Source organism: Xyrauchen texanus, chromosome 14 (assembly GCF_025860055.1).
Source record: "Xyrauchen texanus isolate HMW12.3.18 chromosome 14, RBS_HiC_50CHRs, whole genome shotgun sequence".
In the NCBI taxonomy this organism is placed as follows: domain Eukaryota; kingdom Metazoa; phylum Chordata; class Actinopteri; order Cypriniformes; family Catostomidae; genus Xyrauchen; species Xyrauchen texanus.
Genome location: NC_068289.1, coordinates 24,205,413 through 24,233,372, shown reverse-complemented (window position 1 = coordinate 24,233,372; position 27,960 = coordinate 24,205,413). Strand labels below are relative to the sequence as shown.

Below are 27,960 nucleotides of genomic sequence, written 5' to 3'. Positions count from 1 at the left end.
TAACCGACTGGTTAGTGTAGCCTACGGGTCAATTCCATTACGGGGTTATTAAAATTAATATAGCCTGTCTGCATAGAATATATATTCCTAATTAAATATAATTCGTTGTGTTTAATTATCTATATATTTTTGAAGCAGACTCTTGGACTATATAAGCCTTCCTTTTAAGGTTTAAGGCGTTTATATGTAGTGGTGTCCGGGTCACCCGTCACGATTAATCATTGATTTCGATCAGTAATATTAATTGTACATTCCCCAAACCTGACCTGTGCACACGCTACATTATTATGGTGGAGATTAATGCGGCACATTTTAAGCTTTGTTTTGTGAACGAATGCATTGTCAATTTTGTGTATTTTTGTTGTTAATTTTGTATGCAGCACTGAACTGAAAGGCACAAAGCCGATTCTCAGTTCAGCATTTAACAGCTGCTAAATATATGTCTTACATTTATTTTTGCCACTGTTGATTGCCACAGTAAACTGCAGTTCATAATATTAAAATTGCTTCTGTAAAGACGCGCTATATTTTAATATTACAAACCCCCTGTTCAGAACGACGTTCTTCTGTCGGGCGATAGAAGATTGAGTGAAGCGATGCTCCTTCCCTCATCTTAAATAAGGCCTGAGATTCTAACGTTATAAAATTAACTCCTGGTTTACATTGACGTAGCTAATCAACTGGAAACCTAATACATTTTGAATAAGTGCTATATTTCTAATGTGTATGGGAGCCTAACACAGACGCATAATTCCTGTTGTTCACATTTACTCGTGAGGGCAGAAAAAGAATCTGCCACGCCATTTATGTAAAGCATAGCACCAGAAAGAAAGAAAAGACCGCCGGGTCTCAATTGAATAAGTGTGATTTTGCAGAAAATCACAGCGTAACACGCTACCAGATTTGAGTCACATCGAAATATAGGGTATTATTTTGCTAACAAACAATAGAGGGCAGCCTGTAAAAGCTTGATTAGTTCTCAGTTACTCCCACCCCATGACGCCATCTTGCGCGTGCGCAAGTACGCCATCGTGTGGACATTAGCAGACAGGTCATATATATTTAGTTAATTTAGTTCTCAATTACTCCCACCCCATGACGCCATTGTGCGCGAGCACAAGTACGCCATCGTGTGGACATTCATGTTAGGTCATCTCTTTCTCAAAACCCTTTCACCCTGTGAAGATTTACAGGGCAGTTTAACTGTCAATACATATTGGCATTTTCAAGCTTTGCATGTGCTAATATTATTGGATGTTAAACAATTCCTCTACCTCCGACTGTTACATTTAATTGGTTTCAAACAAAACTTGAATTAAAATTTAAAGTTAAGTCTCAGTCCAATTGGTTTATTTCAGATCCCATCACTGATATCTTACAGCAATCTGATTATCGCCGGACACAATTCTGATCTCTAACTTTTCTTACACTTATTCAAATTTGGTTTGAAACAAACACATTTCGAATGTAAATCTGAATTAAGTCTCTCATGTCAATAATTAATAATTAATATGATTAATTATTATTAATTATTATTGATATAAACAAAAAAAAAATTCAAAATGGTTTTTTTTCTCCCCTCCCTCTTTGATACTTTATTACGACTGTATCCTTACTATCTTAGATGCTACTTGACATCCTTTTACACACTTATTTAAATTGAGTTTAACAAGTTAAACTTAATTTAAATCAAGGCTGTCTGTCCATCCTGTCTTGTTTACTTCTGTCTTGTGGTCAAATTGTTTGATAAATAACATCATTATCACCTTCTCGATTTATCATCAATTGGTAAAGCCTTGCCTGTTATTTCTACACACATAATTACTCAATTTGGTTTAAGCAAGAAGGCCTTGATTCACTTTAAGACTTCCACTTGCTGAATCCTGTTCTGTATTTGTATGTAGAATTCCCTAGTGTGCTGTGGTGATTCGACCGTCATCTCTGGTTGGTTCCCAGCAAGCTGGTTTGTCCGACCGGCGTTACCGACGCTGGCTGTATGTGAATCTCGGACTCTTCTGTCTCTTTTCATTGGTGCGGCACGCAACGACATCAGCAATTTGGCACTCCAAAGAGAGTCAACCCCGTCAGTCGACACACACGGCAAATTTGGAATAATTACCTAAACCAGGGCCTAAAGAGGGGCCACTCTCACGAGGGTTCTAGGGAAAATCCAAATCTTGTTGTGCCGTCTGACGGTTGACACCTTGGTGTTGCCAGTTGTGTTTAAAGTCAAGTTGTTTGAGAGGGCGCACCGTGATAGTAGCGGAGGGCCCGGGGACACTGCTGCCCGGTGTTCGGGACCGTTGGAAAGATTGACCACGCTAGCCTCCGGCAGAGTGACATCGATCCACCCCAGGCAAACTAAAAGAAGGTAAAATCCATCCACCAGTATAGGCCACATAATAGTAGACATTCCCCGGTCATTTAAGCATTTGACCCATTTCGCTTCTTTCTCTCCCTAAGCCACTCCATCTTCCTAGGGTTTATACCTCGATAGCTCCCACCCTGTTGGTCCTATCATAAACCCTAGCAGTGGTGGTAGACTTAGGCCCTTTTTCTCCTGCCTATCTATTCCTAACATTAATTGTGTTCTATTTTATTCTGCTGTTCGGCTCTGTCGTAGTGTGTACTTCCAGTTCACAGTAAGACAGAGCCTACAAGAGCCATCAAGGAAAACTGAATAAAGAGACAAACAAGCAGCCCGCATCCTCAGATAACCCTTGTGGGCTGTCGCCTTGTCAAAGTCTTTATTTAGACCTGCACTGACCCGCGAAATTCGCCCACTAACTGTCTAACTGTCAACCCCAGTTAGTCAAAATTACGGCTTATAATAGCCACCTCATTGTAGCTCGCTAACCCTACGCGTACTTGCATTGGCCTCTTTGTGTGTGCTGTTCTGTTCTCTCGCCTACAGTAAGCCAGTATGTCCCGTTCGTCCAGTCCCGCAGCCCACTGGGATCACCTTGAGGCCTGGTTGAGCGCAATGATGGACACTGTCCTACCCAAGGACGCCAGGGACCTACAGCCCTTAGGGCAAGAGCAACTGGACGCCGAATTGGACAGCCTAATGGCCCACGATCCAACACAGAGCTACAACCACAAAGAATGGACCAAGATCATCGGAAGTCTTGCCCACAATCTCGTCGCCCAGGCACGGATAAATGAGAAAAGCAACCTCGACCTGGAGCAGGAGGCCGCAGCACTAAAACTCCAAGCTGAGGAGGCCCGTAGGAACCAAGCAAAAACTCAGAGTCAACTAGATCAGCTACGCCTCGAGACCGAGGAACAACGAAAGGAAGAGGATGAAACGGACCCAGAACAGGAAAAGGAAGTAGAAAGACTTCAAAATGCCCTGGAAAAACTTCTCCGAGACACAGACCAAAGAGAACAATCGGAGAGAAAAGCCAGAGAGGAACTCGACTGAAAAGTTGCAACAAGCCGAGTCTCTCCTTGCAAGAGCAGAGACTGCACTAAAGGACAGAGATGCTAAAGCCAAAGCCTGTGAAAAGCACCTGAACATGGCCCGAGCTGAAATCCATGAACTTATTCAGTACAGAGACCATCTCCGATATGAACTTGACACTGTTCATAGAGAACTAAAACATTCTTATAGACTGCAAAGTGAACAGAAAAGGAAACGCACATCACGGAGGTTCCCCTGACCAGTGGGCCCAATCTTTTCAGCCAAGAACTCAGAGCTGACAAGGGGGGGTGAAAGCCCACCGTTCAACATGTCACCAGCCAGCCTCCAAGAACCCCCGTCAGCAACAAAATGGTGGGAGCCCGCACACCAAAGCCTGGTCACTGACCAGGGCATGGCTCCCAAAGAACTTGACAAGCTGGCCAGAAACATCCCCACTTTCACCCCAAATCCTGCAGGAGGCCACGACGTGCATGCCTACCTGCAAGACATAGACTTTCACTTGCACACTGTTCCCAACGTAACCATGCGGGACAGAGTGTACCTGCTAAGAATTACGTCTAGTCGCGACGTGCGCAGTTTCCTGGATCGACAACCAGAGACTGTTAAATCAGACTATCTACAGCTACAGCAGGCCTTCATCAGAGAATTCTCTGATCCAGAGTCAGAACAAGGACTCATCGCCGCTATGGACCTCAAACAGGCCCGACTGGAAACTCCACAGGCCTACTACAGCCGCATCCGACGAGCCTACTCGAGCATGAAATAAACCTGGCATGGAAGAAGATTTCAACTTCAAAACTCTTTTCCTCCGAAACCTGCATCCCAGAGTGAGCCATCACTTAGGGGTCCTGGCCTGCCCTCGTAGCATGACTACCCAACAGCTGCGAGACTTAGCCCATAAAGCTTTCACCAAGCAGAAGATTGCTTCTGAAAAGACTGTAAAAAATCCAACCATTTGCCCTGTCACTGATCAGCTCAGAACTGGCACTAGAGGGCCTCAACAGCACCACAGTAACAGACCTTTTTACCACGAGTCAAGACCGTTACATGACAGAAGAGGGCAGCACAACCGTGATGGTGCCCGTCCTAAGCACCAAAGCGGGCGCTCTGAAAGATTCTACAACGGCCCACGGCCATCCCACAACCAAAAGGGTGGAGCCACGTGGGAAGCCAACCGACGGCCCAGACAGAACCGAACCCCGTCGACGAGAACGTCAAGCCCAGACAGCCCACAGCGGAACACCTCGCGGCATGCCTCAGGCAAGTCCAAGTCCGAGCCTACCCCAAAGAAAAACAGTGAGGCCACGTCAGAGGCCGCAGAGCTCTTGAAAATCCTGAAAGAGCTTCTCCATAAGAAACCTCACAAGGAAGACAAAGTGGACAGGTCGGACTCCTCATGACTAAGTGTAATGCCTGAAACCAACACCCTTCCTGACTTCCCTCCTACCGAACCAGCTATCACATCACCAAGTGACAGCGACACCCACTCACTGCAGTTGACAACCACACATCCTGCAGCGGACAACACAATTCTTCACACCAGTGACCAAGCCCCGAAGATACCAGAAAGTGCTGTTTTGGTTGTGTGTCTCTGCACCAAGTCACCCGAGACCGACCCTAACTGCTTATCGATCACCACACAAGCCCCAACACCAAAACTCCTGGGGAATCTGATCGAAAAGGGGGTAGCACGAAAACTCTATCTCGCCATCACTGCGGAACATGAGGTGAGACTCGAAGCCCTGGTAGACACTGGAGCAGACCTCACTTTGATATCAGCTGAACTTTTGAAAGACTCAAATTTGAAGCTAAGAGGCAAAATCGAACTCTAAAATCTCAAAATTGTGTGCTAAATGTACAGTCATACAGCCAAAATGACGTCCGGCTTGAACAGATAGCTCCCATTCACTTGACCATTGGCCCTATGAGTGTGGTACACCCTGTGTACATCTCACCAATGAACACATATCCCCTCCTTATCGGAAAAGATCTACTAGACCGCTTCGAGCCCCTGCTGGATTTCAGACAGCTGAAGATGTGGGCTCAAGTGTGAGAACCTCTCCCCCTTCAGCCACCCCAATCACCTGAACCAGACTGTCAGCTCACAAAGGTCACGGGAACTCTCACGGCCAGCCACAGTGACACAGCATCAGCACCCGAGCGACATTCAAGTTCGCTACTCTGCACATTTCAACTCACCCAGGACTTTGACTCCTTCTGCCCCAAGGTTACAGCTGACCTGCACTTGAATGGTGTAACTGCCACTGACATCATACTAGCACTATGGGCAGACAACTCAGCCATCAGCCTCTCCCTATACAATGCTCTCATTGAAGACACACCGACCTTCCATCTGCCAGCAAGCGCACCCGCTTTCCTTTGAACACATGCCCATCAACAATGGTGACTGCCAAAAGGATCTGTGCCTTGAACTTGAAGTGGAACTACCGGTGTCTGACTCACTACTTCTTGGTCCTTCCAGACCTGCCCCATGATGTCTACATTGGAGCAGACATTCTGATTCGCCTCAACGCTCATGTAGACATTATTAATGAGGTCTTATGGGCCCCACTGACTTTACAGCCTCCTGTGATTCCAACCAACACTGCTAACCTCCGGTCAGGCCAGACCATTCCAGAGGTCTGCACCTTGGTCAGCTGAACAGGAAACTGTAGTACCAGCATACACCAAAGGGGTCGCTGTTCGGCTCAACATGCGCTGTGGTCAAACCCTAAACCACACGCTGGGTTTCTTTCAACCTTCACCGAATGCGTTGAACTTGGACTCACGCTGGAAGCCACGCCCTCACTGAAGTGTCATCCCGTGCTGTTTACATCCTCTTCAACAACTGCATGGCAATGGACATCACAATTCCAAAAGCCTACCGGGCAGGATGGCTAGTGAGCCACGACTTTCATGACTTTGAACTAACATTACCAATCATTGGACCCATCCCAGCTTCAATGATACCCGAAGGGCACACAGACAACACCGTCTTCACAACCCCCTTCAAAATCATCTCCATAACTTCAGTCATGCCAGTGGACAAAGACCAGGTATGCAGAACATAACTGACAAAGGACCAACACCTTGCAGTATACACAGTCTCCAAACAGCCTACCTGCGTAGATTGACGACACTGCCGCACCTCTGCCTACCAACACCGACAGACGCACACACCGACAGAGGAGCCATACCCAGGATTTGAGTCTCAAGTTCAGCAAATTCTAAAAGACGCTGACGCAATTAACAACGATGCAGATCGACAAGAACTCAGACGAGTCCTTTACAAGTTCAAAGCATCATTTGCCAAAGACTCTTTAGATTGTGGTCTCACCGAGCTCCACACCGTGCGCATCCCAACACACCCTAATGCTCCTCCCACGTTTGTCAGGCAGTACAAAAGATCCCCATCGCGTCACACGAACCGGTGCAAGAGATCATCGACTCCATGCTTGAAAAAGGTGTCATCCGTCCATGCAACAGCACCTATTCTGCCCCATCTGGCCCGTCCTCAAACCAAACGGCAAGTGGCGACCCACCATTGACTACAGGAAACTGAATCAACAGGTGCCACTGTCACGATGGCCAATGACTCAGCTGGAGCAGGAAATACCCAGAATCAGAGGAGCCACCATCTTCTCTACACTCGATGTGGCCTCTGGATTCTGGACCATACCAGTGCATCCAGAAGATCAGCACAAGCTAGCTTTCACTTTCGAAACAGACAATTCACTTTCACAAGGTGTCCGTTTGGCTATGCCAACTCACCTGCTGAGTTCAACATCTTCCTGAACAAAGCATGCCCAGATGCAAGAACAAGAGGCAATCTTATCTACGTAGATGATGTTCTCATGAAGAGCACAACAGTGGCTGACCACATGAAAGAAATAGACTATGTTTTGAACCAATTGTCCACTGCTGGTGCCAAGATCGCCCTCCACAAAGGACAGTGGTGCCAAACCAAGGTCAACTACGTGGGCCTACTCATAGGATCACAGGGCATCGAACCACAGTCCAGCCGTATTCAAGCCGTTCAAAACATCAAGCCACCCACCAACATCTCAGAGCTGCGAAGTTTCCTAGGGGTGTGCAATTACTCATGGCAGTTCATCGAGAGCTACTCAGACATTGCAAAACCTCTAACTGCCCTTCTGAAAAAAGACTGCCCATTTGTATGGACAGAGGTCCAAAAACAGGCCATGGACGAGCTAAAACGACACCTCTGCACCGCTCCGTGCCTGGCTTACCCGGACCCACAAAAAGAGTTCTACTTAGAAGCTGGATTCTCCAGCCACTGTCTCAGTGCTGGCCTGTACCAACGGCATGACCAAGACAAGAGAGTAATCGCATATGCCAGCAAGACACTTCTTCCACCCGAGAGTAAATTCTCAGACTGTGAAAAAGCTCTGCTCTGCACTGTATGGGCCATCCAGAGATTCTCCAACTACATTGGAGCCCAAAAGGTTATCATAGAGACTTGCCACCAGCCTGTGATGTTTCTCAACAGCCAGCGTATCTGAGATGGCGTGGTCACCAATTCACGCATAGCCACGTGGTTAATGGCCCTCCAAGGGCGCAATGTTGAGGCACGATATGCCCAGAATCATAAGTCAGCGCTAGGCAATGGCCTGGCTGCCTGCCAGAACTGCTCTGATAACACACCAGCTGCAACGATGGATATGGAAGAACCCCAACAACAACAACTAACCTGTCACAGGTTCTTTGAAGAAAATGCGTGCCAAGGTATGCCCACAGCCTATGTCGATGGATGCTCCTACAACCAAGAGGGCATTCGTCAAGCAGGAGCAGGTGTATTATGGGTAAATGACCTGCCGTGCCCACCACAACACTTCAAGCTGGGCCCGCAGTCATCACAGTATCGGAGGTTGCAGCCATTCTCCTAACTCTGCAAATCGCATCGACCCATAACATCAAAGAACTCCTAATCTGCACAGACTCAAACTACGCCAGACTCAGTTTCACATGCCACCTTCCAAACTGGAAACAAAATGGCTTTAAAACTTCGAACGGCAAGCCTATCAAACACCAACACCTGTTCCAAGAATGTGATGACATCACAAGAAATCACAACATGATTGTCTACTGGAAGAAGGTGAAAGGACACTCAAGGCAACCAGGCCTTGACAAAGACTTGAACGACCAAACCGATGCACTTGCCAAGACTGGCGACTGCACGGTACTCTATGGTCACCTCCAACCCTCCCACCCACCGTGAACGTTGCAGTGATAACCCGAAGCAAACAAACTTTTCCTGCAACAGTGCCAACCTCACAGCCTCTAACGCTGACTCACGCAGATGTCAAACAACGACATAGCGGACATGCAAGCCTCTGACACATCCATAAAGACTTTCCTGAACCACCTCTCTGACCCCACCAACCACCCTCTAGCGCCGTCTGACCTCACTGATGACCCGTGCCTCAGACGACTGCATGACATAAAGCACATGCTGCGTGTGATCAACAACATTTTGTGGTATGCACCTGATGACATCACAGCGCCAAGGCTCGTGGTGCCACAGTGCCTAAGGGGGGTCATGCTAAGTTATGCCCACGACGCACCATGTGCCGGGCACCACGGCGCCAGAGCCACTTATGAGACACTGAAACAAGTGGCATACTGGCCCCGCATGCAGGAACATGTGACAGAATATGTCAGAGAATGCCTGGTTTGCTGCCAGTTTCAACCGGCAAACCCAAACCACAGAGCTCCACTGCAACACAGGAGAGTCACATTCCCATGGTCAGACCTCCAAATCGACTGGGTAGGACCTCTGCCCAGGTCGACGAGGGGCAACAAATACTTCCTCACAGTCGTGTGCCAGTTCACAAAGTGGGTAGAGTGTCTTCCAGCACCCAACGACACTGCCCAGACCACGGCATACCTCCTGATGAACCACATCTTCTCCAGGTTCGGACTGCCCCTGAGAGTCAACTCAGACAGAGGCACTCACTTTACGGCTGAGATTATGCAACAGATCTGGAGACTCCTGGGAGTCCAAGCTCAACTACACGTCAGTCATCATCCAATCTCATCTGGCCAAGTGGAACGATCGAACCGAACCGTGGTCAGTATGTTGAAGAAGTATGTGTCTGCCAATCAGAAGGACTGGGATGTAAAACTCCGCTGGTGCTAATGGCTCTCAGAGCCACCCCACAGAACTTCGACTCACGTGTCTCCCTTCGAACTAATGACTGGGCGGCAGATGACACTGCCACTGCATCTGCTGTATCAGCCAGGAGACTCCAGCCTCGTCACAGCCTGCACCACTCACCAGTACCTCGACGAGCTACACCGCACCTGAAAGCAACATTTGCTTTTGCACAGAAACAGCTTCAAAAGAGTGCCGAAGGACAGAAAGCATACTATGATCAAAAAGCATCGCGCCAAAAACTGGACGTGGGCGACAGGGTCTGGTATTATAACTTCATTCAGCCATCCCGCACAGCCCCCATCGGCTGTCAAAGAAACTACTGCCCCACTGGACAGGACCCCATGAGATCATTGACAAACTCTCCCCGGTGGCGTAGCGGATCCAACTAAACCGGAGACAGAAAGAGCCGGTTCTCAAATGGGTCCACCGTAATCAAATAAAACGACATATGGCTGACAGGGAAAAGCCACCGGGGGAGGGGAGGGGCCAATGCAAACTAACCTGATTACCATCCTAGGAGTCGAAAGACCGTCCTGCACTACCAAGGACGACCCTCGCTGACCCCCTTGTCTCTATCCCTTTTTGCCCTTACTAGGATGCTGCTGTGGTTCGCCATCCTGTGCCTCCAGTCAACCAGAAGTCAACCGCAGCCGGACATCATCTCACCCGGTCCGGCATCAGGCATCGTCCTGAGGGAACAACCGGGACTCCTGATCACCAACTGCCGGACCCACACCCAGAAAGTGTACGTTCGACTCGACCCCCGCAACGTCTACCGGGCCCACTACCCCCGCGGTAGCCCAATACAGCTGGGCAGGTGCCCGATGGACCGAGGACTCCTCGCTCACGCTGAGGCCGATGTCACGCACATGCTCAACCAACTTGAGAAAATGACTGTCACACAAGCGGAGTTAGGTGGACACAACCACCGCTCCAAACGGTTCCTGGGAGCTTTGCTCGGAGCTGCCGCTGCCGTCGAACTCTGTTTAACATTGGTATGTCTAGTGTCAACGCAGTGAACCTAGCCACCGTGAGGCGGCATGTGGCCGAAATTCAAACTGAGATACCCCAGCTAAAAGAGCAACTCACCACACAAAGTGCATCCCTGCAGACCATCGGCAAGACCTTGAGAGGAACTGTGGTAATTCTTAACACTCACAGCGTTCTGCTGAACCAGACAGTGAGCTCCATGAAACAGCTGTTCAACGTCTTCCAGAATGACTTCGGCTCAAACGCAGCTGGTCACAGCCCTGATGACAGACATGCTGCGGGAGGTGAGCTCCTCCATTGACAGCCTAGCCATGGGTAGAATTCCACCGTACCTGATACCCTTAAGCCTTGTACAAACCGTGCTGGCTTCCGCCATCACCACAACGACTGACCCGTTACAACTACACCTTGCCTACTCTCTGGGTAGCGCCATCCCACTCTACGTCGACCCCGAGCAGAGGGAAGTGGGTTTTCTCCTGAACCTACCCATCATAGAGTCAAGCCAAATCTACCGACTCAAGGACATTGTCAACATCGGGTTTTGGAAAAGTAACACACACATAAAGATCCACACCCCAGACGTGGTGGCCTACCACGACAGCGACCCACGGCTGTACCTGGCCCCAAATCTGCACATGTGCACGTTGACCAAAGACATTCACTACCTCTGCCCCAGCAAACCCTTCCTCAGAGACAACACTGACGGAATCTGCGGGCTGCAACACCTGGGCAGCAATACCCGCTGCCCCGCCGATGCCAAGCCTCGCACTCAAGTCACCGAGACACAAGCCGAGATCGTAGGCGACAGGTGGCTCGTTAACACTCCTGTGCGCGCAGCGACACTCACCTACGACCAGCATGACACCGCCACCCGTCTCACCTTGCCCAACCAGAGCATGTGGATTCAAGTCCCGAAAGGTGCCATCCTCCACCTCGACGACCTGGCACTATACCATCTCCCAGGTGAAGAGTACGAAACAGAACTGGAAATCCCATCTTTTTCCAGAATCAAAACCTCACCCTAGATCCAGAACTGGAACTATGGATCGAAAGAGAGGGCTCCCAGTTAATCGACATTGCTCCGATCGACACAGCCCTCCAAGCCTTGTCTCGAATGCCCATCTTGACCACCTCACCGGTTGTCCGAGCCTGGACCGCAGCGGACACTGCGCTGTGCATCTCTGTGGGAATCAGCCACCTCCTGACACTAGGCCTGGCCTTCATCCTGTACAGGAGGCTCAACGAGATGCAAACATCCACAGCCAAACACATTTTTCTTGGTATCAAATTAAACCTTAAGATGTGTCCTAATGGAATATACATATAAGATAACCTTAGAACTGTGTTCTGTTAGTTTTTTTATTATCTTTTGAGTTGTTCAAAGCGAAGGTCTGACTAAATCATGAAGTATGCAAATGAGCTTTGACCAGACAAAGGGAGCAAATTCAGCCCAAAGCGGAGGGGCCTCATTGGGTCACTTCTCACACAGGAGGCGTGACCTCCCTACTTTAAAGGTCAGATCCAGCATTGACTCGCTCTCTCTTCTTGCTCATCTCTTCTTCGAACTCTCTTGCGCGCTCTTCAACCCAACTCCCAACTTCACTTCTTCTCCCGATCTTCTGCAACTCCTTGGAACACTCGTCAACTATTCAACTCCACGCTCTGGAAACACCGCACCGAAGTCCTCTGTCTCAAGAACGCCACGAGGACACGCAGTCTCAGCTCAAGCAACACAAAAAGGTCTAGTGTGCAAGTATGATTTCACCTGAAATTCCAACGCGTTAAAGTGTGTAATTCCAGTTGCTGGCTCTTAAAGGGTTAATTGTTGTAATAAGTTTGCCATACCTCCAATAATTCTTCACTTTCCCTTACTGCATTGATTTCGTTTATTTTATGCTTATTCTGTGTTATTTGTATGTTTGTCAATTGCACTGATATATCATAGTGCCTTGTATTAAACTCAATTATACGCGTAGTTGTCTGTGTGTGTTGGTTACAAAACAAAGCCTCTTTAATGTGCAATTTTAAGCTACGAGCTGATATTATCAAAGTAAGTTAACGTGCTTTTGATGAGTAGGCTTATAACTAGGAATAACCCCTCTGGAGAATTGATCAAAGTACCGAATAAAGTGGTTCAGTGGATCGAACCAACTGGTTCATGTAGCCTACGGGTCAATTCCATTATTATTAAAATTAATATAGCCTGTCTGCATAGAATATATATTCCTAATTAAATATAATTCGTTGTGTTTAATTATCTATATATTTTTGAAGCAGACTCTTGGACTATATAAGCCTTCCTTTTAAGGTTTAAGGCGTTTTTAATATGTAGTGGTGTCCGGGTCACCCGTACGATTAATCATTGATTTCGATCAGTAATATTAATTGTACATTCCCCAAACCTGACCTGTGCACACGCTACAATCATGAAGGACTGGAACACTGTAGGTGAGTTAGTGAGGCCGTATGGCATAACCAAATATTTGTAGTGCCCCCTAGTGGTGATGAAAGCAGTTTTCCATTCGTCTCCCTTTCTGATGGGAATGAGATTGTATGCGCTCCTGAGGTCAAGTTTGGTAAATACCTGAGCCTTGCTGACATAAGGGGCAATGGATATGTGAATTTCACGGTGACATTATTTAAGGCACGTAATCGATACAAGGACGGAGTCTGCCATCTTTTTTCTCCACAAAGAAGAAGCCTGATGGAGAGGTAGATGGACGTATTATGCCAAGGTTTAGGGCCTCATCGATGTAATCCACCATAGCTTTAGTTTCTGGAAGTGTTAAGGGGTACACTCTGCTTTCAGGGAGAGGAGACCCCGGAAGAAGATCGTTGGCGCAATCCCAGCTACGATGTGGAGGAAGATCAGTCTTTTCGAACACATCAGCATACACTAAATACTCAGAAGGAATGGAAATGGGAGACTTAATTTCGGGGCTCTCTACAGAGGTTGAGAAAACGGGTAAGTTAATGCAATGAGACAAACAGTGTGTATTTCAGTTCAATAGCTCCCCCGTGCGCCAGGAAATATGGGGGTCATGGAGACATAGCCAAGGGTGGCCTAAAACCACTCTGGGTTCATTCACCCAGAGACCACAGGGTCTCTGGGTGAATGAACAACAAAAAATATCATTATTTCCTTATGAAACAAGCCTACTTGAAGTGACAACGGTACAGTTCTGTGGGTAATGAATCCTGATCCGAGTGGTGCTCCATCCAGAGAATTAATTTTGAGGGGTGGCTCAACCGGACTGAGAGGAATACCAAGTCTCTGGACCAAGTCATCATCAATGAAATTCCCTGCCGCCCTGGAATCAACTAGGGCTGGAGTGGAAAAGCAGATATCATTAAGGCACATCACGACAGGGAGGCAGACTTGCTTCTGGGTAATGTTAAGAATGATAGATGTTCTGACCTGGCTCCTGGAGGAGGGAGGCTGAGGACAGACTGGGCACGAAGCGATGCGATGTCCCGGTTTACCACAGTACAAACAGAGGAGCTACGTTAAACGTCTCACTTTCTCAGCAGGGGTTAATGGAGCGCGACCAAGCTGCATGGGTTCAGGTTGAGCAGGGCGTTCTAGAGGTGGGGCATGTAATGTGTCGAAAACTACAGTTCGTGCAAAGTCACTGGAAGAATTTCTGAACATGCGATCTCGTAACAGGTCTGTGTTATATCCAACTGTGATGAGAGTTGGATATAATTCTCCAAATTCAATGATTCCCCCTGGCAGGCTAGCTCCATCTGTAATTGAGGTCTTAAACCCAGACGATACACAGTCAATAGAGCGGGTTCGCTCCACCCGCTACCCGCGGCAAGGGTGCAGAAATCTAGGGCATAATTGGCAGCAGTACGCGACCCCTGTTTAATGTACATGAGGCGGCTGCCTACATCTCTCCCGGCTGCAGGATGATCAAATACAACGGCAATCTTGATCATAGGAAGCAAGAACTGGGCTATTAGCCATCCACAGCGCTGTGGCCCATTGTCTCGCCCTGCCGGTAAGTAGTGAAATCATAAAGTGAACCCTCTCGCTGTCGGATCGTAAATGGGGGTGATATTTTAGGTAAAAACTGCACTGCATGAGAAAGCCCCAGCAACTATCAGAAGACCCATCAAACCTCTCGGGAGGTATAAAACTAGCTGCGCTCGGCAGTGTGTTGGGAGTATCAGCGGGTTCAGGGATAGGTACAGGTGGAATCGAAGCTGTCTGATTCCATTCAGTTTTGCCTAATCCAGGCAGTAGCATCGCAATTTTGCACTCTGTTCTCAGAAGTCCTTGGAAGGCGCGTATGCGCAAACCTAGTTGTCATGGCAACTGAATAAACAAAACCTCGCCTGGTCAATATTTACTCGTCAAGTGCAAGTCAGACAGAAACTAAAAGAAGGAAAGAAATGATATTTATTTGTATAAAAATTTAACAAAAGTACATTAAAATTTTGTGCGATCTACCAGCATTGCCTTTGCAATCGACTAGTAGATCGCGATCGAAGTATTGTGCACGCCTGGTGTAGGCCAATAATTTGCCTCTTCTGAAACATAGGAACATATTTTCCATGACCACAGAATAAATCTTCCCACATGGTTGTTTATGAAATGAGAAGCTACACACTGCATCAGTTAGAGTTAAGAAAATGGTTGCCAGATAAAACATATTAATCACTGCAATAATGATCCTATCATAGGCTCTTCAGTATCTTCTTATTTAAATCCAAACGTCAGCATATTTTTTGGCCAGGCAGTGTATTTTGATTAAGTATTTTAATCGGTTTTGTGTGTAAATAAGGGAGCTACATGTCAAAGCACTCCAATACTTTTCTTATTGACCAGAAAATTTTCTTGTGTAAAGCATTGGCAGACAGAGACTGTTTCTGTGTGGTCCAGCTCAAACAGGCAAAAAGTTGTTGGTGTTTTTTTACCTCTTACACTCGGAGCTGTCCGGCACCAGGGGGTGCTGATCATAAAAAAGATATAAATATATTATGATATTACTCAACAACCAGTTGGTTGATCTGCACAAAATAGGTGTTGTTTTAAAGATTAGACTCTTATCTTTACAATGAATATAGCTGATCTTATCTGACCAATTCCAAAATACTGCTTTTAAATTTGCTGATAAATTGGAATTATTCACAAATTTGCAATCACAACAATTATATTTAGAATCAGTAAAAAGAACAAAAGATCACAGTAGAATACAACGAGCACATTTGTTTCACCCAGAAACCAAACAACTGCACATATAGTCCACACTCCAAATAATAATAATAATAATAATAATAACTTTATTTTGTATAGTGCTTTTAAAAGTTAATTCTCAGAGCGCTTTACATAGCAAAATTTAAAAAAAAAAAAAAAAAAAAAAAAAATAATAATAATTTAAAAAAAAAATAAATAATAGGATATGTAGAACCTGAAACATTAGTCAAAAAGTGTCATCATGACAGCTATTTTAGCTAATCGCTAATGGCATCTCTTTTCACCTTTTTCAGACCCGCCCCTTTTCCATGCTCCGCTCTTCCAAATTTTTTCATCTAACTTCCTGTTTGTAATGAAGCTACTGAGAAGAGTCTGTCTAAATTGATTACGTGTGGGAGCACAGAAAGTATATTTCAGTTGATGCTGTGAGTCTACACAACCCTTCTACTACATGAAAATGCTTGTTATGTGTTTTTCTGTCACTGTATAAGTTTTTTTCTCAGCACTCATGAAGGTAAATTGGACCTGGCATATCACATTTAGACAGCTATGACACACTGCACTTTTTCATGATACAAGGTTTTCATTGTTATACTGTGAATATTGTTATATTATGTTAATCTGTTTAATGTTTTAGGGTTTAAACTTGTTAATATTTTGAGTTAAAATGTGTAATTGACATTTAATTTCAAACATGTCAGCTCATATTATTTTACATGCAAGTTCATGATGTTAAAATAACTTATTTGTACTTTTTAAAATATTTTTTTTTCACCCCACATTTGTAAGAGGCTTAAATGTGATTAAAATAGTTGCAAATGCAATATAAAATAAAACACATGTTTATGTGTGTGTGTGTGTGTGTGTGTGTGTGTGTGTGTGTGTGTGTGTGTGTGTGTGTGTTTGTGTGTGTGTGTGGATAAATATAGTAGTAGCCCTACCCTCCTCCAGGATTAACACTCAAAAAATCTACTTATCTGAACAATAACGCAATCTATGGGTGATTGACATGAGAAGATGGCCAGAGGTGTCGTACAAGCATAATTTTAATGACTTTGTGTTGTCTCGTGGAGTTTCATGGGCACAGCAGAATATCAGTTTGTAGGGCGGAGGGCAGGGTTGGGTCGTGATTATACACACCCTTATCAGGCTAATCAAGCCTCCGAGAGGGATAAAGGCAGACTGTGGAAGATGGTGCAGGAGAGAGAGATTGTTTACAAGCTGGAGTCCGAGTCAAGTCTGGAGTCTTTCAGCTGGAGTCCGAGTCAAATCTGGAGCCTTTAAGATGGAGTACGAGTCAAGTCTGGAGTTTTTAAACTGGAGTCCGAGTCCAGTGTCAAGTCACTAAACTGGATGGTAAACAGATGGAGTGGTGTAGTGGTCTAAGCACATAACTGGTAATCTGATAATCAGAAGGACACTGGTTCGAGCCCCACAGCTACCACCATTGTGTCCTTGAGCAAGGCACTTAACTCCAGGTTGCTCCAGGGGGATTGTCCCTGTAATAAGGGCTCTGTAAGTCGCTTTGGATATAAGCGCCTGCTAAATGTAAATGTAAACATTACATCTAATACATATATATATATATATATTAGATGTAATTATTGTTTTTGTAATAAAGGTGCAGCAGTTTTTTGTAATAAAGGTGCAGCAGTTTTTCTCAAGGTCAGTTCATCACTTTTCAGGGTTTACGTGAAAATACATAATATAATTCTATGTTAAGGGTCCAATATAACATAAACATTTTTTTACAGAAAATTTGTAATCACTTTGTAAAATATACAACATTAAAATATACAACAGTTATATATATATATGTTATGTAGCGAATCAGCTCTATATTCTTCCACCATTAGGTAGCGAATCAGCTCTATGAAATATTAATAATCAATCATAACTTGTTATAATCAATTATGAATATTTGGATCAGTTAATCGGGTTAACTTGATGTAGCTACATTAACATTACAACCAAATACTCGGTTCATCCCGTGAACACTCAATTTTGGTTATTAATTAATTAATTAATAGAAATGTACATTTCCGGGGCAAGGGAAATGTCTTTCTTACTAAGTATTAAGAGCAAGTAGTCAAAATCTATGATTAGTGACTTTAGATATGAGCTTGAGACACAGACAACTTTACATGTGACATGAACAAGACTTTATTAACTAGACTAAACATTTAAACTACTCTAACATACATATACATACATTCATACAGTTTACCAAGGGAAAGAGGGCTGAAGCAGAATACAGGAAGGCAAGAAGTTATAGCATTGTTTGAAGTTCAGCAGATCAACAGCCTGAGCAAACCATCATATTAGTTCTGACACGCCCTTTTTAGAAAGGGGTTAAGGATACTTAATGTATCAAATAATGAGACTAAGTTTGATACTTGCATGTCCCATTTGAATTAAACTGTCCTGATGCAATTTGTTGATGGCTTGAGTTGATCTTTGATGATGTTGTCTTGATGAGAGAGAACCAGTGGGAGTCAGAGACTCTTTGGTGAATGGAAAGTCAAGGCCGTAGCCTGGCACAGGCTTGGGAGTCCTTGGGGGCCTCTAGTTCAGCATCATCTTCATTAGGACTTCTCCGGAAGGCCCAAGAGAGTAAGAGAGCACAAGGCTCAGAGAACCAGAAAGCAAGAGATAAGAGATAAGAGCTAAGAGAGGGCTAAGAGCGAGGGCTAAGAGAGAGATAAGGGGAAGTGGGCGCAGCAATTTTATACCCTCAGGAAACAGGTCCCACCTCTCATTGGCTTGACCAATAAGAAGGGTTTGAGTTCTAGGCGGGAATTTGGTTTATTGCTCTTTGTTGTAAAATTGCCCATTGCATGTGCAAGAAAGAAAATAGGAAATATACTTGTAATACTAATATGTTGTTGTTATCGACATATCATGTACACAGTCATTTCAATCTTCAAAATACCAAGTTATAGAGACCAAATATGCCACACATATGATTTTGGTTAACCATAGTATGCAAAGTCTGAAACATTAACCCATTAGTTTGCAAGAAAACATAGATTAAGCACATTTAAGGGAAAATGTGAGATGGCACATTAGATACATGTCAATATTTATCACATGGATATATAGAATATATATATAGGATTAACAGGGTTCATTTCTCTTTCTCAGTAAGAGAATGAAGTGAGGGTCAGCACTTCTCTGAACATTCCTTTGGAGGTCGTAAAAGTCTCTCTTACTCTGGGCATGAGAGAGTTCCTTTGTCAAAGCTCATTTGCATGTTTATGACAGTAAGAGATTTTGGGCTGAATGACTCAAAAGATAGTAAAACATCGTGTAATATCATTCTACAGAGATCTTATATTCGAATTCAGCTCAGACAAATCGAAAGGTTTAATTTGATACCAAGAAACGTGTTTAGTACACTTAGAAAGGGAATATACACTGAGGCTATTAAATATGAGGCCTCAGAGTTTAAAACACACAACGAAACAGTTCTAACGAGTTTGATATACCTCAGAAATACACAACATACAGGGATTACACGTATTTCATTAGCAATATGCAGTTCTGTGTTTAACTGAAAAACACACACACATTTTTACGTTCAAAGTTTCCCCCTTCCTGTCCACACGATAAGCACGTGGTGAGCATGCGGATGTCACATGCGGTTCTCTGTCAATAGTTCATTGTCTCTTTGTCAATACATTTATTGTGCTTGTGGAGACTGGTTGGCGCTATTTCAGTAATTAGGGGAGTTTTTAACAGTAAGTTCTTGTTTGTTCGTGAATCTGTTAAGGCCACTGATCCTCCGCCATACCTTACAGTCCCCCTTTTTCGCCAGGTGGTGTCCCTGTTGGAGACATCATCGGACGACAGTCATCACAATGGCGGATGGCAGGTGAATCATGAGGGTTTTGTAGCAGGTGGTTGTTCCACGGTGGGTGATGTAGACAGTAGCCACATCCAGGTCTCTGCAGCAGGTGCAGAGGCAGCAGGTGCCTTGACAGTGTGTCACCTGTCATTATGAAGTCAGTTCGTTTGAGGCAGGTGCTTGTTTGTGGCTGCAGGGAGTGGTTATGGGCATTGTGTAGTGTGGAGAGAGTTTCAGACTGACCTAGTACTGGTAGCAAAAGGGCAGCAGGTGGCCGTTCAGCCCTTGGTTCGGCACCTAGTCACCAGGTGTCTGAAGTCTGCAGTGTTACTCTGCTCTGGCAGCAGTGCTGACTTGAGCTTGCCTGAGTGGTGTTGGGCAAGAGTCAGAGGTTTGTTCTTCCCAGTACTCCTCAGGGGAGTTCTGTTCCAGGAGCTCTTTTGCTAGTGCTAGCAGCTCTTGTAACTCAGAAACAGGCGTTTCTAGCTGTCTTTGTGCAGCCTCTGTTTGGCACCTGTTTGAAAGGTGTACAGGAGGATGTTGTTGTAGACTGCTGTGGGACGTCCTGTGGTGTTTGCTGGGTGAGGCCTTGTGTTTGTTAAAGGCCTTCTGTGTCAGGTCACGCAGTTGTTGGATAGGCATTGTGTGGGGGCAGGCCATAATGCCTAAATGGTGACTTACCATAGGATGGAGGTTTCGGAGGAAAAGGCACTTGAAGCTGGTGTCCTCCTCCATCCCAGGTTTGTTGCTGAGCTCAAGTAAGCTCGTCTGAGTCTGTGGTAGTAAACATAGGGAGTTTCATGCCGACCCTGTTTGGTGTCTAGGGCAGCGATCAGTCTGTTTTTAGACTCTGAGAATTCCCTTATGATGGCTTGTTTCAGCTGCTGGTAGTTAGACTGGATGTTTTCTGGCTGTCGAGCCAGAAAGCGTCGCAACTCTGGGCTGGACGTGATCCAGATCAGATGGAGTCTATCTTGATGGTTCACACTCATCAAAGACTGCAGGTGAAAGTCAATGTCTCGCAGGTAAGCGTGGATGTCGTGGTCTCCTGCAAGCTCTGGTGTAAATGCAGGGATATGTCTGGCCATTCGGTTGAGGTCTTTGAGTGTCGCTACACGTGTCGTTTCAAGATTCGTCTGAATCAATCCTTTTCCTTCCGCGGCTGCAGAAGCTTTAAGGAAACTGTCCGAGGACGTGTTAAGCAGAGGGGTTTGTCTCCCCCCTTTGTAAATCTGTGCTTGGCTGGGGGAGGTTTCTCTGCTGATTGCAAGTGGGGGAGTGAGATGTCTCTCCTGCTGTGGTTCCTTTAGCAGCAGGTAAGAGTGTCTCAGTTCTCGTTGGACCATGTCAAGTTCATCTTTGGTGTTGTCCAGCTGCTGAGTCAGCACTTTAACTTCAGCTCTGGACACATTCAGTTGACCTTCACAGGCCATGATTCTGGCATCTTTGTCCAAGAGTTCAGAATTTGTTGTTTTTAACAGTGAATCTTTGTGAAAAAGTACCTTTTCCAGGTGCTCTCTGGCTGTCTTTTCCAACTGCTCTTGTTGTTTAGCAGCTGTCAGAGCCGTTTGAAGTCTGTGGATTACCTCCTGTGACTCCCTTCTGCCAGGGTCCTTGTGTCTGTCCTGAGCCTCCATCTCTAGCTGGTCTATGCGGTTTTTAGCATGTGTCAGCTCCGTTTGGGACTCAGTGATCTGGCGTTTGAGGTTGTTTACCTCCTGTTTCAAACCTGTGAGGTTGTGGGCCAGGACGATAACCTCAGTCAGATATATGTGCTCATACCTCTGGTTTGAGTCTGTCATTAGTTCTTTTCCCTCGTTTTCCAGTTGCTTTTTGTTCTGTTGCTGAAGGTCGTCAGCAGCCATGGATAAAAGGGTGTTCCTCAAAACACCTAGCCAGTCCTTTTGGCCTGCCATCTGGGCAGTTAGGCTGAGCATCTGCAACATTTTGGCACACTTCTGGTGAGAGTAAGGGCAAGAGACTAATGCAAGATCAAACAGAATTTGGAGCTAAAGGCAAAGTGAGACAGCAAGGTGTATAATGTACAGCTAGGTTTTGCTAGGTGTGGTTAACAATTGAAATGTGTTCCTGATTATTACTATCTTAGCTGCAAATAGCAGGATGCTCAGATTTGTGTGGATCTGAGTGGCTTTGCTAAAAGAGCGTAAGCCTAGATTTAATAAATGACTTAAGATGTTTCTTTGGGTCAAATTATTTATCAGCACTTACTGATAGCATACAACAGGCTTGATCTTTGAACACATGAAGAGGAGAAAGAAAGAGGAAGAAAAGAGCTTTCCTATTAGATTGTGTCTATTAGTGGTGCTCAAAATTATGCCATAGAAATCGTCTAGATTACTAGTGTAGCTGGCTCATAAAATTTAAGCAACTTGTTGCAAATAAACACAAAATCGAGAAGAAAAGTATGTCTAGTTACTTTTGCAGTTTTATGGGGAAATAAACTACACTAGACCAAGAGGGTTAAATGGGAAAATGAATAGCTGACTTCTATTATTAGTAAAAATAATAAAAAGACTTGAAGAAGTGATTAAAATAGCAGAATAACCTTGTATTGGGAATAATCAATAGCACTGATGATTAACAATTAGATTTGCTTTGGACATCATTCTATAGTTGGTCACAGCTGTTGCGTGTTCAAGACCACAGAATGTGTTTGTCCCTCTATAAAGTTTAGTCAACGTGCCATTGAAAGTTCCCAATAACTATAAAAATTATTCTCTATCTAAACAGTTTACATGTAATTAAGTTTTAGATTTAATTAACAAAGTAACTGCAAATTTAGCTGAACAGCGTTCAGTAAGGGATGCACCTGAAAGGTGCAGGTGAAGTTAGATGAGAAGAATTAAAGTTAAGGAAAGAGAAAGTGAGAATTCAGAATCCAGAAATGGGGTTAAAGGAAAATGGTTTAGATCACTTCACTCTGCATGCACACAAGCTGTAGATAAAGGTTTCATGTAAATTATGCTAGCAGCTAACTGTTGAAGCTATTAGTTAGCTTAGCCTAAGCTAAGGGGCTGCTAAGTTGGGTTAGCTTAGCCACCTAGGCTGGTTTGTTTACAAAATGGCGTCGGAAGGAAACACATGTGCTATCTGGAGTGAGCACTTCCTGTGACAAGTCGTTGTCATGGGAACCCATGCACTTCAGAGTTTCAGTGAGTGAAACACAGTTTTGATCACCAGGAAGCTAAGCCTTTTAGATGCACAGATAAAGTTTAGATGAAGGACATCAATCTAACTATAATTTGTAAGGCCTTTATACTGTGAAAAGGGAAGCATCGCCCAAATCTACATTTATATAACACTGTACTGAGATTTCTTCATCAGAAACAGGTTAAGCAATCAATTCTGGTACAGTTTACATGCCGCTGAGCTGAGATTCCTTCATCAAAACAGATTTACACTTTAATACTGAAATTAGGGTTTCTCCGCTAAAATCATATTACTCGTACACTGATACCTTTTGAAAATATGCTTAAATGTGTTAAGACTCTTTCAATTACAGTAGAGATGTCAATTCAAGCCATCACTTTATCCGCATCCAAACAAGCCAGTAACTAGTGAAGCAAATGCCGTTTCGCATGTCATGTCCTATTCTGACCGGAATTATTCAATGCACACTTTTAAGTTGACAGTGGTTAAAGCTCATAACCTTTGTTTAATCATGCCCGCATCATTCTCCACCATTATGTAGCGAATCAGCTCTATATTCTTCCACCATTAGGTAGCGAATCAGCTCTATGAAATATTAATAATCAATCATAACTTGTTATAATCAATTATGAATATTTGGATCAGTTAATCGGGTTAACTTGATGTAGCTACATTAACATTACAACCAAATACTCGGTTCATCCCGTGAACACTCAATTTTGGTTATTAATTAATTAATTAATAGAAATGTACATTTCCGGGCAAGGGAAATGTCTTTCTTACTAAGTATTAAGAGCAAGTAGTCAAAATCTATGATTAGTGACTTTAGATATGAGCTTGAGACACAGACAACTTTACATGTGACATGAACAAGACTTTATTAACTAGACTAAACATTTAAACTACTCTAACATACATATACATACATTCATACAGTTTACCAAGGGAAAGAGGGCTGAAGCAGAATACAGGAAGGCAAGAAGTTATAGCATTGTTTGAAGTTCAGCAGATCAACAGCCTGAGCAAACCATCATATTAGTTCTGACACGCCCTTTTTAGAAAGGGGTTAAGGATACTTAATGTATCAAATAATGAGACTAAGTTTGATACTTGCATGTCCCATTTGAATTAAACTGTCCTGATGCAATTTGTTGATGGCTTGAGTTGATCTTTGATGATGTTGTCTTGATGAGAGAGAACCAGTGGGAGTCAGAGACTCTTTGGTGAATGGAAAGTCAAGGCCGTAGCCTGGCACAGGCTTGGGAGTCCTTGGAGGCCTCTAGTTCAGCATCATCTTCATTAGGACTTCTCCGGAAGGCCCAAGAGAGTAAGAGAGCACAAGGCTCAGAGAACCAGAAAGCAAGAGATAAGAGATAAGAGCTAAGAGAGGGCTAAGAGCGAGGGCTAAGAGAGAGATAAGAGGAAGTGGGCGCAGCAATTTTATACCCTCAGGAAACAGGTCCCACCTCTCATTGGCTCGACCAATAAGAAGGGTTTGAGTTCTAGGCGGGAATTTGGTTTATTGCTCTTTGTTGTAAAATTGCCCATTGCATGTGCAAGAAAGAAAATAGGAAATATACTTGTAATACTAATATGTTGTTGTTATCGACATATCATGTACACAGTCATTTCAATCTTCAAAATACCAAGTTATAGAGACCAAATATGCCACACATATGATTTTGGTTAACCATAGTATGCAAAGTCTGAAACATTAACCCATTAGTTTGCAAGAAAACTTAGATCAAGCACATTTAAGGGAAAATGTGAGATGGCACATTAGATACATGTCAGTATTTATCACATGGATATATAGAATATATATATAGGATTAACAGGGTTCATTTCTCTTTCTCAGTAAGAGAATGAAGTGAGGGTCAGCACTTCTCTGAACATGCCTTTGGAGGTCGTAAAAGTCTCCCTTACTCTGGGCATGAGAGAGTTCCTTTGTCAAAGCTCATTTGCATGTTTATGACAGTAAGAGATTTTGGGCTGAATGACTCAAAAGATAGTAAAACATCGCGTAATATCATTCTACAGAGATCTTATATTCGAATTCAGCTCGGACAAATCGTAAGGTTTAATTTGATACCAAGAAACATGTGTTTAGTACACTTAGAAAGGGAATATACACTGAGGCTATTAAATATGAGGCCTCAGAGTTTAAAACACACAACGAAACAGTTCTAACGAGTTTGATATACCTCAGAAATACACAACATACAGGGATTACACGTATTTCATTAGCAATATGCAGTTCTGTGTTTAACTGAAAAACACACACATTTTTACGTTCAAAGTTTCCCCCTTCCTGTCCACACGAAAAGCACGTGGTGAGCATGCGGATGTCACATGCGGTTCTCTGTCAATAGTTCATTGTCTCTTTGTCAATACATTTATTGTGCTTGTGGAGACTGGTTGGCGCTATTTCAGTAATTAGGGGAGTTTTTAACAGTAAGTTCTTGTTTGTTCGTGAATCTTTTAAGGCCACTGATCCTCCGCCATACCTTACATTATATATATATATAACTTAAAAAGTATACATTCTAAAACAAAAATACTACAACACACATTTAATCAAACACATTGCCCTCCACTGCCCCCTCCCTGAGAGCCCTGAAGGATAAATAGCTGCCAAATTTCTGATTGAATTAATATATTTAGCCTTGCTTGTCAAATCTTCAAATGTTGCTAGCCTGCCAATCTCTGCATACTACTCAAGAAACAAAGGTGCTCTAGCCGACTTCCATCCCATTATAACACCGCCCAGGATCCAATTCTTCATGTTCTTCCCCACTTCCAGAATATCTGCCGCTTTAGGGAGTGTTTCATTTAGGGGGTCCCTCACAATCCAATCTGACCAGCAGAAAGGGGACTTATTAATACATCATTTTGGATTCTGCCATATGCTCGAGGCAACAATTAAATAATTGTCAGAATTAAATCAAAATATTTCACCTCCAGCAGATTTCACTGAGGGAATTTTAGAAAAAACTCTCTCTGCTTTATATATCTAGCCAAAAGCTTTCCTGCTTTATCCCCTGACTTAAAGTATGACTGTCTTGCCCTGAACATCCAAAACTCCACCTTCCATGACAAAATAGTATTATATCTGTATTTTAATCGGGTCAATTCTCTAAGGCTATCAGATGACATTTGGCGCTTCAGCTCTGCCTCAGCATTTTTAATATTCCCTTCTAACTCCACGAGTTCTCGAGTTTTGGATTTTTTGGTGAATGAGGCATACTGTATGATCCGACCCCTAAGAACCGCAATAAGTGTCTCCCTAGCCACGCCCAAAAAGGACACTGAGGACCAGTTGGTCTCCATATAAACATTGATTTTAGCCTTTAACAGTTGTTGGAATTCAGGATTTTGCAAAAGGGCAATAAACAATAAAGCACCAACTATATGATTTATTTTTCTCCATATATGGAAACACCTCTACACTCACCAGGGCGTGATCTCAGACTTAGATGTTTACAATTGTGCATTCCACAACAGATGAAATGAGGGACTTAAAAATAAAAAATATATTCTAAAATAAATCTTATAGACTGATGAAACAGTCCATGTATGCCTACAAGTGCCCCAGCGACAACTTTACCATCAGATAGCTCAAGTCTGGTGCTTGTAATACAAAATTACACAACAGAAGATAATCTATAAAACAAACTCTAAAATCATGAAACATGTTCAGAAAAACATGTAGATTCATCCACTTAATTGTCTGGAAGGTGTGTGCCTCCACAAAACACGCTTTAGCTGCTAATGGAACCAGCAAAAGAAAAAAAAGAAAAAAAATATATATATATATATATATATATATAAAGAAAATGGGCCATTCAGTTCTTCGGGTGTCAAACTGTCCTGCAAGAAATATTGCACAAAACTGACTCCAGCCAGCAGGAGGCATACACACCTAAAATGAGCAGATTCATCCACAAGCTGTCCCGAAGAAATGATACTACACAAAACAAACTCCAGCCGCAATGTGGAACCAGCACAAAATAAAACGAAAAAGGCATGTTCAGCAAGACAGTTCCACTAGGCGGCAACATGAAAATCACACCAAGTCTTAATCACTCCAATGTCTTTTTGTAGGACAACGCTTGCTGTGGGCATGTAAATATTTTACGACCATCCTTAGTATCTATTCTCAGTTTGGCTGGAAACATCAGAGCAAAAGTGACCTGTTGATATAAGAGATTAACATTTCTCACTTGTTGAATTCAGAAAGTCTGGGAACAAGAAAATGCTGTGGTTCTTCCAAGAGAGCTTTCCTTTACTCCTCATCTTGTGTAACACAAGATCTTTATCGGATGATCTCAGGACTTTGGCCAGAATTGATAAGGGCCTGTCTCCCTTCATGGATCTCAGAGCTGCAACCCTTTGAGCTCGCTTGATTTCCAATTTATGGCCTGTTATTTCAAGCAGACTCGGGATGAACCCGTCTAGGAATTTCACTATATCTTGTCCTCCTTCATGCTCAGGAAATTCAACAATTCGTACGATGTTTTGCCAGCAATGATTCGCAAGGTCTTCCAAATTTTCCAATAAGTGCTCCAAATCTCCCTTGGACACTAGCAGATTAGCAGCTAATTCCCTCTCCAATGACTCCAGATAATTGATCCATCTCTCAACGTAGAATTTAGTCTCCATGGAAGTGATCGATCGACGTATCACAGCAAGATCCTCCAAGATCCTATTTCAGTTCACCTTCCGAATTGAGTCAGGGGCTTTGGTTCTGTCACTGAGGGGAATCAGATTGAGCACGTAAGTGTGTTTTAATATCTCCAGAGGATTTTGAATTCTTTGACATATTGTCTACTTTTAGACAGTTAAGAATCAGGGTGTATCAAATCTCACCGGTTTATGACACAAATATTATTAAAATTAGCAAAGTGTGCAGAGCTCTTCGTTCACGCATCCATTCCTCGCATGGCATCACGCGACTCCTTGAGAGCTGAATTTTATAATTAGGGACTTGTTGATATAAGTTTAAGTATTTATATATATATATATTTACATTAATACATTTCAAATTTCTGTTTAATATTCAATAATACTTGCTTGGATATGTTTTTGGAAACTTTGATAAATAGAAGTCCACTTTGGGAACAATGGTTCACCTTCTGTCACTCACT

General features: G+C 43.8%; 1 pseudogene; it reads left to right on the top strand.

The window, feature by feature from the left end:
* Positions 1–2,923: 2,923 nt before the first annotated feature.
* LOC127654562 (inner centromere protein-like) lies at positions 2,924–4,356 on the top strand (annotated as a pseudogene).
* Positions 4,357–27,960: the final 23,604 nt, after the last annotated feature.